The following is a 14,642-nucleotide window of genomic DNA, read 5'->3' as shown; positions in this document are numbered from 1 at the left end:
TAATACCACTGATCATATCTTAACGGTCTGCTAGGAAGGTAACATCTGTCACACATCTGTGTCACTGCCTTGCCCCACATGTTGGTACAAAAGGGGGTGGTGATGGACGGAGCATCAGAACCAATCAAACATTCACACCCAGTCAACAGATCTGGGTTTGATCCATCACCGTTCTTTAGCCCACTCTGCCACCCCAGTTCAGACATGGCCATATGCAAATCAGTCTGACCCTGTGCCTCATGGGAACAGTCCAGCCCGAACTGCCAAGCCATGCCTTCCCTGGACCGGAAACAAGCTTCCTAGGACCGATTTCTGGCATTTCAGCCGTCTTCAGCCAGGCTTGCTTGAATCCAGTAGCAAAGTGAACAAGGGACTCACGTCTGAGCATACCCTTCCAACTTATGGCGAACAAAGCGGTACAAAAGGGGGTGGTGATGGACGGAGCATCAGAACCAATCAAACACTCACACCCAGTCAACAGATCTGGGTTTGATCCATCACCGTTCTTTAGCCCACTCTGCCACCCCAGGTCAGACATGGCCATATGCAAATCAGTCTGACCCTGTGCCTCATGGGAACAGTCCTGGCTGAAGACGGCTGAAATGCCAGAAACCGGTCCTAGGAAGCTTGTTTCCGGTCCAGGGAAGGCATGGCTTGGCAGTTCGGGCTGGACTGTTCCCATGAGGCACAGGGTCAGACTGATTTGCATATGGCCATGTCTGAACTGGGGTGGCAGAGTGGGCTAAAGAACGGTGATGGATCACACCCAGATCTGTTGACTGGGTGTGAGTGTTTGATTGGTTCTGATGCTCCGTCCATCACCACCCCCTTTTGTACTTGCCCCACATGTTACAATCACATTTGATTAACTACAAACCAGACAGTAGGCGGGCTGGATTACCAAGACGTTGAAATCAACAGGAGAGAGAGGGAAAAATTAGGAACACACTCAGTCCCCCAAGGTAAATCTAATCATATCAACAGTAGAGTATGCCTTGCAAACAAAAAATGTAGAGCATGACAGAAGAATCCGAGTTGGATCTTTATAAGGCCCTCACTCACCAATCTGGTTGGTGACATGCTTCATCATTGGGCCCTACCAGGAGAGGCCGAGTGCCACCCTGGTGTGCTACAACGCCAGAATTACTGCGGAGCTGGTTATTCGTGTGTGGTGAATAGTGAGGTTAAAAGTATCACGATTGTGTCAAAATTTTTTTTTATTAGTAGCCAATCAGACACATTAAAAACAAGGTGGAGGACGAAACGCTGAATAAATTGTTCAGCAGAGTCCACTTAGGCAGAAACATGTTGACCACCTCCTATGTGTTTGTAATTTATACAGGCATTCTTCAGGACCAATGAGTGTAGACCCCGGCGGTATGGGCGCGCTAAGGCCCACCCTGACCTGAGGTACTAAGTGTGAAAAAGGTAAAAAAATGTATAAATCCATATACAAGTGTCACCTGGTATCCCTCGTGCGTGGGGTGGAACAGAGTTTATTCTGGTTGGACTTTACAAACAGACATACATAAAAAGAAAACAAACATAGTCGTTAGCCGTAATTCAATCTGCAAATCACAGATGAAAATACAAATACAGATGCTCTACGCAGTGCACATAAGCAGTAACACTTAACGGTACGTGCTGCTTATCAGGAATAATGTGCGCTACAGGTGGTCAACCAAAATCAATTCGGTGGGAGAAACTCGCAGAAAGAGTCGAGAAATATGCCCATCGTGAGTAGTATCGATAAGCTAAAACTTGTGTGAGAAATACTAAGCGTAAAGCTTTATAAGTACAGCGCATTTGGCCACTAAGTATTGATAAAAAATAAAGAATAAGAAATAATCTCACATAAGATGTAGTCACTAACTACATCATGGGTCTCGGGAGGGGGGTGGTAGCAACAATGGCACACCCTAAGGGTTTGGAAAGCAAACAGAGCGCAATTATTAAAGGAAGAACCAAAACCCCGCGTTACTTATCTGGTCAGGCGGAGGCGGAGGACTCACGCCTTCAGTGCTTGACACCCACTTAGTGCCTACATGTACCCTCTTGAACCGGACCCCGATGACAGAGTAACGGGGAGAGCGGCTTCTGTTTTAAGCTGTGTTACCGGAGGCTGCCAGGTGGGCAGAGTCACGTCACGAGTGACGTGGTCAAGTGGGTGCCAATGGTGACAGGGTACAATGGCCAATCCCGAATCAGATTGCTCGAAACGTCAGCCCTGGACCAATCGGAGGGTTAGTAGCAAAGAGTGGTTGCCAGGGAAACAACGCGCTCGATGTGAGCGCCGTAGAAAGAGTAGGTTAGCATCGGAACAGAGTACAACTTTATTTAATCATTATGTGGGTGTCAATGGTGACAGGGTACGGAAGCCAATCCCGAATCAGATGGTTCGAACCGTCATCCCTGGACCAATCGGAGGGTTTGTAGCAATAGAGTAGTTGCCAGGGGAACAATGCGCTCGATGTGAACACCGTCATGACGAAATAAACGTAGAAAGAGTAGGTTGACATCAGAACAGAGTACAACTTTATTCAATCATTGCGGAGGAACAAGAGAGCAAGTGTGTACTGCTGAGTATCTTTGTAAGAAAAACTGCCAAGAGGGTGAAGTCCCCAATAGGGGCGGCTGTTATGGCAACTTGGGTAGACCACAGAAAGAGGGATGTCAGTAAGTTTAATCTGGCCGTCAGAAAAAAGAGCGTTTGACATCAGGACAGGATACAGCTTTATTCAATAGTTACGGGCGGACAAAAGGGCGGATCTGTACTGCTGAGTATCGTTGTCGACGATACTTAAAGTGTGGAGTCCCCAATGGGGTAAATAGTTGTGACAAACTTGGAATGGGTAAGTCACAATAAGAAACATCACAGTAGGGTCAAAATGGTTGTCAGAAAAAATGTGTTTGTCAAGAAAAATTCAGCGCACGTATGTACACGCTAAAAAGGTGACACCGCTGTGCATGTGCGTGTTGGTAGATGAGGGTAAGTATTAGCATAGGACCTACAACACTTCAATGCACCATCAAATCAAAAGCACATTAGTGCTCATAAAGGGATAGGAGGCTCTTATAAGTTTAATGGTTAATGGGCCAGGACCATTAAACCTGTATCATGCAGAAGCTCCCCTGCCTAGAAGGGTAAACGTTCTTCCTACTTAATTCCCAAAGGAATGGGGCAGAGAAAAGAAGCAGGCAGGAAAAGGAAGGAACAAATGGTTGTTGCAATTCAATTAGGCTCAGAGTCTGTGGTGTGACTAGTGTTTAATAACTGACGACCAGGGGATGTTATCATTTAACCCTTTGTTGTGAGTGCCAAGTCGGTACACCCACCTTTGTTCCTTTTCGAAAAGTATTTTCTGGGAGTTACGTTCTGTTTGCACATGTTCGATAACTGTCCATCTGAGGTCATTGGCAGTGTGATTACACTGTATGAAATGTTCACTTAATTTGGTGGTGATTCTGCCACAACGGATGTTACTGCGATGTTCTCCAATTCGTAATTTTACTTTTCTCGTCGTCATGCCCACATAATGTAACTCACACGGGCATGTTATCAGATAGACCACGTTGGTGGAGTTGCAGTTAGTATGGGCTCGTTGCGTCCATATTTTGCCGTGTTCCAAATTTAGCACCTTGGTGTGCTTCGACAAATGACAGATACTGCAGTTGGTGCATGGGAAGTGGCCCATGCTTTTGGGTAGACCCCATGCCTCAGTGATTGTTAGATCCCTTATAGGGTTTTCCTTGGGACGTGTATGAACTAGGGTGTCTTTTAGGCTACATCCTTTTTTAAAGGAGAAGAGCGGTTTATCACAAATTCAATTGCTACTGGTGAGGATACCCCAAAGTTTGTTCACAGCTTTTTTAACACAGTTTTTCTGCGCTGCTGTAGGTTGTTACGCATGTCAGAGGCAGTTCTTTGTTTTCTTTAGGGTTATCTTCAAGAAGTGCCTCTCTTGGTTGATTCCGCGCTCTTTTAAAGCCTTTGTTAAGGATTTTATCTGGGTATCCCCTATATTTTAACTTGGTGGTGAGGTCGGTGGACTGTTTTCGGAAGTCTTCCAAATTGCTACAATTTCTCCTGATCCTGAGATATTGGCCATACGGTAGGTTCTCTCGTAAGGGTTTTGGATGGAAACTGGAGAAATCAAGAAGGTTGTTCTTGGCTGTAGGTTTATAGTGGGTTTTAGTTGTTAGGCACCCATTGGATTTAGAAATCACAACGTCCAGGAACACGACTGATTGTGAGCTGCAGGTGTGAGTGAGTCTTAAATTAGGATCCAAGGTATTTAACCATTGTAGGAAAGTCAGTAGGTCAGTCTTTGTACCTTTCCAGACCAGCAGGATATCGTCTATGTACCTCTTCCAAAAAATCATGGAAGAGGAGTACATGGTCCCTAAGATTCACAACCATGCAACAATTCCTCCATTTAGACCCATTGTTTCGACCATCAATTCCATCCATGAACCCATCGGCAGATACCTGGATAAACATTTACAACCACTCGTCCAATCCATGAGCACATACATCCGAGATACCACAGATTTTCTCAATATACTGGAAACTACCCAAGGTGAAATCAACTCTGAAACCATACTATGTACCATAGACGTCAAAGCATTGTACACATCAGTTCGAGGCATGTGGGCTGCTGAATTCATATCTGTGCATAGATCGCCGCCTAGTGTTGGGTCCGGATGTTTGCACGTTGTTGTCCTGGAAGAGTCTTCGAAGTATCCTGAGATAGGTGACTCCTCCCCTGGACTACAGTGCGCATGGGCATCCTCTCCATCCTCAGATTGTTTTTTTCCGCCATTGGGTTCGGATGTGCTTATCTTGACTCAAGTTAGGAAAATCTAGTTTCAGGCCAAAAGGCCTTTAGTTTTCGACGGTACTGTTCCCGATCGGTATCGACAGTTTACAGGCTAGTTTAGCGACTTTAACAACTTTTCGGATCCATTAAATCCGACCATCGACCGAACTTCGACGATGGAATCGAGGACCCCATTCAAGCGGTGTCCTGTTTGCCATGCCAAATACCCCCATATCGACGTCCACCCGGTGTGTAACACGCTGAGAGAAAGTGGAGACACGGATACTGCAACAACAATAAAATCCTCTGGAAAAAGTCACTTCGTGACTACAAATCCGCCATCGCAGAGAGTAAAACGAATTACTACTGCTCTACCATAGCCAACGCGGCCAACAGTCCAAAAAGTATATTTCAGATCCTGGACAACATCTTACATCCCGACTGCGTTAAGAACCCCATTCCCCCATCTCAGTCCCTTTGTGACAGCCTTGCTCAGTTTTTTACTGACAAAATTGAGACCATCATCATCAATTTGGCAACGCCTCCGTCACACACTTATCCCACCCTTCCCGAAGTCAGCCCCACCAATTCTGACTCTCTGAGGTCAGCCTGTCCTCCTACGAATAGGCTACTGGCTTTCCCCCTTATTTCTCAAACCGAGTTTGAAAAAGTTGCACAGGGCATCACCTCGGGATCCCCCCTTGATCCTCTGCCTCCGAAAATCTGGAAAGCATGTGGGCACGAACTATTTGACACTCTCCGGATGATTTGTAATCAATCCCTCAGCTGCGGCTTCGTTCCCCGCCCCTGGAAGCAAGCGCTTATCACCCCGCTACTAAAGAAACCCACGCTAAACCCAGAATGTTTATCCAACTTCCGCCCCATATCACTCCTACCTTTCCCGGTGAAGGTGCTCGAACGTTGGGTCAGTAAATGCCTCTCAGCCCACCTCGAGCAGCACCACATTCTGGCCGAATTCCAATTTGGTTTTCGCCCAGCCCATGGCACTGAAACTGCTGTGCTCACTGCCATGGGGGAGCTTCGAATGCGCGCAGACAGGGGCCAAGCCGTGGCCCTGATTTTATTAGACCTGTCTGCCGCATTCGATACTGTCAATCATGGGATTCTGCTCGAGCGCTTGAGAGAGGCAGGGATCGACGGCACGGCCCTGATCTGGTTTCACTCCTACCTCAGCGAAAGAAAACAGGCCGTATCCCTCCCTCCTTTCCAATCGGTCTTTTCCCCTGTCCCTCACGGTGTTCCCCAGGGTTCCTCTATCAGTCCGATTCTTTTTAATGTTTACTTGAAACCACTGGTCACGTTAATTAAATCTCATAACATGACCACAGTAAACTATGCGGACGATACCCAGCTCCTCTTCTCTTGGGAAGGCGAAGATTCCATCTCCTTGCAAGCCTTCCACGATTGTCTAAGAGACACTGCGAGCTGGTTGCATCAGAACTCCCTTCAGTTCAACGCCTCGAAAACCGAGGTGCTGTTCTGCCCTGCGAGTCGCATACCCCGCCCTCTGCCCGCTGAGTTCTGGCCCCCGGAAAACTCCAACAACCCGTCACCTGTCACCACTGTTCGCAACCTGGGCGTCATGCTTAATCACCAACTGAGCATGGAAACGCAGGTCTCAAGAACAGTCGCTACCTGCTCTGGCCTTATGCGCTCGCTGCGCAAGGTCTTGCCTTTGCTACCTGCCTCCGCCAGAGCACTAGTAGTCAGGTGTACTATTCTTAGTCGCCTCGACTACTGTAATGCCCTGCTGCTTGAATCTCCTGCGACACTACTGGACAGACTCCAACGAGTTCAGTCGGCAGCAGCTAAACTGGCTCTTGGATGGACCAGGAGATCCTCGGCCACCGCTGCACTGGCCGAGCTGCACTGGCTGCCTTTGAAGCAACGCGTTGCCTTCAAGGCCCTTTGCCTGGTCTTTAAGGCACTACATGGTGCAGGACCCAGACCTCTTCAACGTCTGTTCTCTTGGTACATCCCCACCAGAACACTCAGGTCCACAACTGCCTGCCTTGTGAGAGTGCCCAGATGTAAGAAGGCCAGGACGGGGGGAAGATCGTTCAGAGTAGCTGCAGCCAAGCTGTGGAACAGTCTGCCTGTCGATATCCGCCAAATCCCCCATCTCCTCCCCTTTAGGAAACGAATCAAAACATGGCTCTTTCCTCCACCCCTTTAGACCGGCCAGCCACAGTCATTTCCCCCCCCCCCCCGGCAATAAACCCCCGGAGTAGCTACCAGCGCCAGGATACCTGCCAGGTGACAGCCGCGCTCTATAAATATTTTAAATAATAATAATAATGCCTCTCACCGGATCATGACGAATCGAAATGCATGGCCTGTGCCCGATTCCGATCCAAGAAGACTTTACGGAATCGACGAGCCGCGCGACTGGAAGCGCAGCAAGCGGCACCGGCCCCGACCAACATCTTCAGCACCGAGGACGAAGATGTCGAAAGCGTGGAAAATACACCCTCCAGCCCCGCTTCCGAACACGGTTCCCGATCGGAAGATGTCGATGAAGAGCTTTTTCACAGGGAAGAAGCCGACGATGAGGTAGGAGACTACGACGAGGCCTTAGGGGCCGAAGAAGGTAGCTCCGGTGAGGAGCAAGGCCTACCCGTCCAAATGGAGGATATCCCAGTGAGTCAGTCGACGGCTCCGGTCGAGGGATCGCCTTCGGGCCTTACCCAAGACCAATCCCGCAGTTCCTCGGCCCCGCCCTCTGGCCCGGCCACGGACATTCAGCGAGAGCCATTGTTACCTAAAAAGACTGGTTTCCCTACCACGAAACCGAAACCAATCATCGCACCGGTTCAACAGAAACCGAAAGTGAAACTGCCTGCCTTGTGAGAGTGCCCAGATGTAAGAAGGCCAGGACGGGGGGAAGATCGTTCAGAGTAGCTGCAGCCAAGCTGTGGAACAGTCTGCCTGTCGATATCCGCCAAATCCCCCATCTCCTCCCCTTTAGGAAACGAATCAAAACATGGCTCTTTCCTCCACCCCTTTAGACCGGCCAGCCACAGTCATTTCCCCCCCCCCCGGCAATAAACCCCCGGAGTAGCTACCAGCGCCAGGATACCTGCCAGGTGACAGCCGCGCTCTATAAATATTTTAAATAATAATAATAATGCCTCTCACCGGATCATGACGAATCGAAATGCATGGCCTGTGCCCGATTCCGATCCAAGAAGACTTTACGGAATCGACGAGCCGCGCGACTGGAAGCGCAGCAAGCGGCACCGGCCCCGGCCCCGACCAACATCTTCAGCACCGAGGACAAAGATGTCGAAAGCGTGGAAAATACACCCTCCAGCCCCGCTTCCGAACACGGTTCCCGATCGGAAGATGTCTATGAAGAGCTTTTTCACAGGGAAGAAGCCGACGATGAGGTAGGAGACTACGACGAGGCCATAGGGGCCGAAGAAGGTAGCTCCGGTGAGGAGCAAGGCCTACCCGTCCAAATGGAGGATATCCCAGTGAGTCAGTCGACGGCTCCGGTCGAGGGATCGCCTTCGGGCCTTACCCAAGACCAATCCCGCAGTTCCTCGGCCCCGCCCTCTGGCCCGGCCACGGACGTTCAGCGAGAGCCATTGTTACCTAAAAAGACTGGTTTCCCTACCACGAAACCGAAACCAATCATCGCACTGGTTCAACAGAAACCGAAAGTGAAGCTGACGCTGGTCGGCTCGAGGACCACCACACCTTCGACGCCAGCCAAACCCGTCGGCTCCGACCGCACCAAAAGGGACTTCGGTGCCGAACTCGCTGCAGCCGATGTCGGCGCCGACCCAAAAAGAAAATCCATCGGTACCGTCAAAGCGCCAAGGCCCCCGGCACCGAAGCAATCGGCACCAGCCATCAAGGTGAAAATGGCCACTGCATCGCTATCCACCTCGAAGGCACCTACTAAGGTACATTCATCAACGCCATCGACGGCTACTACCCCTCCTCGGCTCGATGACCCGGTGACTTCGAAGAAGTCCACACCTGCCTCGACGGAACCTCTCGGCGCCAAAGAACCGTCGGCGTTCCAGGTGCAACAAGTGGCAGCGTCCTTGCAACGCATCAGGGAAAAGGCAGCCCTCCAGACCTCGTCGGGCTCCGAACCGAAACGAGCACAGAAGGCACCTTCGGCACCGGCCAACATCACCTTTGGTTTGCCGCCATCCACGGCGCCGAAGATGTTCGAAATCAGAACCCGCGTTACCCAGACAAGGTCCCCATCTACCGAACACTCGACTACTGGGACATCGCCGTCCCACTTCATCGACGCCGACACCGGCAGGCTTATGCTCCGAAAGCGGAAGATCACTTCAGGGCACGCTTTGGACTCTTATAGGATCCCGCTAAAACAAAAAATGCCGGCGGAATCGGAACCAGTTCTTTATTAACGCATCCACACCTCCTACACAGATCCATCATTCTCTCCAACGCACTCCGACACGGATGCAGTGGAGGACTACATGGGTGAAGACGCCACATACCCCGAAGACATGGACCCTTAGGGCCAGCAAGACCCTGATCAGGTCTGGGATGACCCCGTAGAGCCAGGTGCCGCTCTAGATACACAGGACACACAACTTTATGGCGCAAAAACGTCCCCCACAGAGGACACTGCTGCATTCAACGCCCTCATTGAACGGGCCGCAGCCAATCATGGAGTGCAACTCCACTCAGACACTATCGAGGATGATTTCTTGGTGGACACTTTCGCATCCTCCGAGAGGACTGTAAAAACTCTGCCCATGTTAAAGGGTGTCCTCAAGCCAGCAAAGGACATTTTCAAAGAGACCACCAGGGCACGGGTAATAAACCCCAGGATCGAGAAAAAATACAAACCCGCACCTGGGGACCCCACGTACATTAGGAGCCAATTGCCTCTGGACTCCATTGTGGTTGCCAATGCTCGCAAACGGGCACACTCGCAGACAACTGGTGATGCTCCTCCCCCGGACAAAGAGTCCAAGGTTCTAGAGACCTCCGGCAAATGGATTGCAGCCCAGGCAGCAAACATATGGCGCATCGCCAATACACAGGCCCTCCTAGCTCGCTACGACCGCTCACACTATGACACGCTAGAGTCCCTACTCCAACACCTGCCAGACGAGTACAAAGAGGCAACGGAGCTCCTCATCAGGGAGGGACAACTGCTCAAAAACGCATCCATCAAGTGTGTGCTAGATGCTGCAGACACTGCTGCAAGGGCAATAAACACCAGCGTCATGCTACGACGACACGCCTGGTTACGAATCTCCGGATTCAAACCTGAGGTCCAAAATAACATCCTCAATCAACCGGTCAACCCCGACTACTTATTTGGACCGGAGGTTGACGCCACCTTAGAAAAGATAAAGAAAGACACGGACACTGCGAAGTCAATGGGGGCTCTGCAAACGCAGACATTTCGTAGTGGCTCCTTTCGTCGCCCCGGAAATAGAGGTGCAGGTAGAGCACAGGGGGCACAGCAAACCTACAATAAAGGGGGCACACAGAGTTCCTACGATAAAAACACCCGAGGTGGATAACGTGGCTCCAGCACCAAGGGCAGAGGACGCGGTTACGGCAATACCAGGTCCTCCCCTAAGAACAAACAGTGACGCCCTCTCCCTTCCCCCCGACCACATAACACCTGTCGGGGGGAGACTCCAGCGGTTCCTGTCCACGTGGAATTCCATCACCACAGACAGGTGGGTCAAAGATGTTATCCAACACGGTTACTGTCTCGAATTAACCTCCACTCCACCCACCATACCGCCAAGGCACCGTCCTATGTCCTCAGAGCACTTAGCGTTATTACAGCAGGAAGCGCTAAGTATGCTGCAAAAAGGCGCAATAGAGGTCGTGCCCGTACACCAGCAGGGAACAGGGGTGTACTCTCTGTACTTCTTAATACCAAAAAAGGACGTGTCACTCAGACCTATCCTAGACCTGAGACCCCTCAACCAATACATTCTCTCAGAGCATTTTCACATGCTCACCCTGCAGCAGGTTCTCCCGCTCCTCAGACAGGGAGATTTCCTAGCCACGCTAGACCTCAAAGATGCGTATTTCCACATACCCATACACCCATCACACAGAAAATATCTCAGGTTCACTATTCAGGGACATCACTATCAATTCAAAGTTCTCCCCTTCGGTGTGACAACAGCACCCAGGGTTTTCACCAAGTGCCTAGCTACAGTGGCTGCACATCTACGGAGACAACACATTCTCGTCTCCCTTACCTGGACGACTGGCTTGTTCAGGCAAAGTCAGCCCAGCAATGTGCCAGCCACATGTCCCGCACCATTCAGCTTCTTCACAGTCTGGGATTCTCACTAAATTACCCAAAATCACATCTCCAACCCGCACACGTACAACAGTACCTAGGTGCGATCATAGACACTCTGGCAGCCACAGCTCAGCCAAATTTAGTGAGGATCAACCGCATGCAAATGCTGCTTTCCAAGTTCAAACCCCAACACTCCCTTCCTGCGCGAGTGTTCATGCAGTTGATAGGCATGATGGCCTCCTGCATTTTCATAGTCCCACACGTGAGACTACATATGCGCCCGCTTCAGGAGTGCTTAGCACGTCAATGGAATCAGGCTCACGGGCAATTAAAAGACCTAGTGTTGGTGAGCGGTCGGGCATACAACTCTCTGCATTGGTGGAATCCACAAAACCTTTGCAAGGGCCGACCGTTCCAAGAGCCTGTTCCACAAATAATACTGACAGCGGACGCGTCTCTCCAGGGATGGGGAGCTCATGTACTCAATTACACAGTGCAGGGACTATGGACAACACAACAAAAGAAGATGCACATCAACCTTCTGGAACTGTTGGCAATCTTCCTAGCCATGAAGGCATTCAAAGTACATCTGTGCAACAAGGTCGTATTGATCCGGACGGACAACATGACTGCCATGTACTACATACAGAAACAGGGAGGAACACACTCTCCACAGTTGTCTCATCTGGCTCAGAGCATGTGGAAGTGGGCCATTCAGAGGAACATATTCCTCATGGCGGAACACCTCCCAGGCAAGGACAACCAGATGGCGGATCTGCTCAGCAGACACAGCCACCAGATGCACGAGTGGGAGTTACACCCATCAGTACTCCAACCGTACTTCCAGCAGTGGGGTCATCCAGAGATAGACCTATTCGCGACAAGCGAAAACGCAAAATGCCAAAGCTTTGCCGCCAGGTTCCCGCATCCACAGTCGCAGGGCAATGCGATATGGATGAACTGGTCCGGCAGATTTGCGTACGCTTTTCCCCCAGCGCCATTGATACCGCTAGTAGCACGCAAACTGCGACAACACTCACTGACACTCATCCTGGTTGCTCCAACATGGGCACGCCAGCCATGGTACACAACCTTTCTGGAACTTTCCGTGGTGCCGCATCAAAGGCTGCGGATCAAACCCGCGCTTTTGACGCAGAACCATGGAGAAATTCAGCACCCAGATCCGCAACAGCTGAACCTGGCGATCTGGCTCCTGAAGTCCTAGAGTTTGGCTACCTAAACCTGCCACCTGACTGTATGGAGATCATTAAGGAAGCCAGGAGACCCACTACCAGGGCTTGCTATGCAGCTAAATGGAAGAGGTTTGTCATTTATTGCAACAACAATGACATTAACCCGCTAGACGCATCCATTCAAAATATAATCTGTTACCTCTTACACCTATACCGATGCAATCTGGCATACACCTCAATACGTATCTATTTGACCGCAATAGCAGCCTATCTCCAGAACAGGCAGCACCTTTCTTTATTCAGAGTGCCTGCCATCAAAGCTTTCTTGGAGGGACTTAAACGAGTAATTCCCCCAAGACACCCACCAGCACCGGTGTGGAACCTCAACTTGGTCCTCACCCGACTGATGGGTCCACCCTTCGAACCTCTCCACTCATGTGAGATTCAATTCCTCACCTGGGAAGTAGCTTTCCTAGTGGCAATCACTTCGTTAAGAAGAGTTAGTGAACTCCAAGCACTAACCATTCAAGAGCCATTCATACAGGTTCACGCAAACAGGGTCGTACTACGTACCAACCCCAAATTCATGCCTAAAGTAATATCGCAGTTCCACATGAATCAAACTATTGAACTGCCTGTCTTCTTTCAAAATCCACAAAATGTAGCAGAGAGAATGCTCCATACACTAGATGTAAAGAGAGCCCTCATGTACTATATAGACAGAACTAAGGTCTTCAGGAAGACAAAACAACTTTTCGTTGCCTTTTCTCCACAGCACAAGGGCAACGCCATTTCCAAAGCAGGTATAGCCAGATGGATCGTTAAATGTATTCAAATTTGCTATCAGAAGGCTAAACGCACATTAACGATTCCCCCACGAGCCCACTCAACACGTAAGTTAGGGGCGTCCATGGCTTTCCTGGGAAACATTCCTTTACAGGAAATATGTAGAGCAGCAACATGGTCCACTATACATATGTGAGAAGTTGGCCTGGTATATGATGCTCACTAGTTAAAGTGATCACCTTGTACCATGCCAAGCAACCCTTATGGTGTGGTTGTAAGTCAACCTTTTCGGACTAGCTGCCCTAGTGGTAGCGTAGGCTAAGCAGTCTTTGAGGCTAAACTCGTGAAGCGTGTTAAGCCAGCTGTTTTACCAAATGCAACCCCCTTTTATACCAATGAAAGGACACCACACAGATATATATTCAAAATATATATGTATTTACTTCTCAAAGTAACCCCTAGTCTCTTTATGAGCACAGGAGCACAAATCGTCAAACAAGATTACAGTAGAATACACAGAAGTTGCACTTTATATGGATAGGCCCTGGTGGCCGTTCAAACCATATACTAAAATAGTGGTATAAGTACCTGTTGGACCCGGCCTCGTAGAATGGCCCTCCGTGCCCCCGCACCACCGAAACCTGGTACCTGCAGCCCAAGCACACGGCCCTGCCGAACCTCCCCACCAGGACACACGCACCGACCCGGACATCCCCGTCCATGGCCTCTCTCCCTTCGGCCACCCCGGGCCCGCGTGCCCACTTCATGCACCAAGATGGCCGCCCGGCCCCAGCGCAACCCGGGCCTAGAGGCGCCACTCCGGCTGGAGGACATCACGCTTCCAGGGGATGAGAGAGGGAGGAGCAGTTTCTAACGCACCTCTGAACTCCCCCGGGACGATGGGTTTCGATCGGCCCTCCGGCCTCCCTGAGGGCTGGCTCCGCGCCTGCTGGGTGTCTGGGACTCCTCCCGACCCGGCCCTGAAAGGATCAAAAGACAATAGCAGGAAATCCCGACAAGCGACCCCCAGGTGACAAGACCCCTGCCTGCACAGACTCCGGACATCAAAGAGGGGTCGACCTATAACAAGGGGTGCTCTGGGTCTGTCCGGCAGATTCGACGCTGGAACAACGAGAGCCTGCCGACGTGGTCGCGGCTCCTGGAACTTGGACCCTCCTGAGCCCTGCTGAGTGACTCGCGGCTCCCTGAAGATCGTAAGACCTCCGAACCTGTACCTGAGCCCTGCTGAGTGACTCGCGTCTCCTTGAAGAAGGTAAGACCTCCGAACTTGTACCTGAGCCCTGCTGAGTGACTCGCGGCTCCTTGAAACTCGTAAGACCTCCGAATCTGTACCTGAGCCCGCTGAGTGACTCGCGGCTCCAACAGACTCTCACGGTCCCGCCGGACCCCGACTACAACATCGTATCCCCCAGCTCGAGGATTGTGAGCTGTGCGCCGGATACGTCCCTACTTTGAACCTTTACCAGAGACTGTCCCGCTACCCCCTACCCCTTCCGAGACTCTTGAGCCCGTGCTCACCTTGTACAGATT

At 50.7% G+C, this 14,642-nt stretch overlaps 1 protein-coding gene across 2 annotated transcripts in view; it reads left to right on the top strand.

Annotated features, from left to right (window-relative positions):
• LOC146783023 (eukaryotic translation initiation factor 4E type 2-like) overlaps positions 1–14,642 on the top strand; it is a 92,642-nt gene that overhangs the window by 43,471 nt on the left and 34,529 nt on the right. The gene's annotated exons all lie outside the window — the stretch shown is intronic.

The sequence above is a fragment of the Triturus cristatus genome, chromosome 12, assembly GCF_964204655.1.
Source record: "Triturus cristatus chromosome 12, aTriCri1.1, whole genome shotgun sequence".
NCBI classification, from domain to species: domain Eukaryota; kingdom Metazoa; phylum Chordata; class Amphibia; order Caudata; family Salamandridae; genus Triturus; species Triturus cristatus.
Note: the sequence above shows the minus strand (reverse complement) of the source record. Positions and strands in the feature narration are given on the sequence as shown.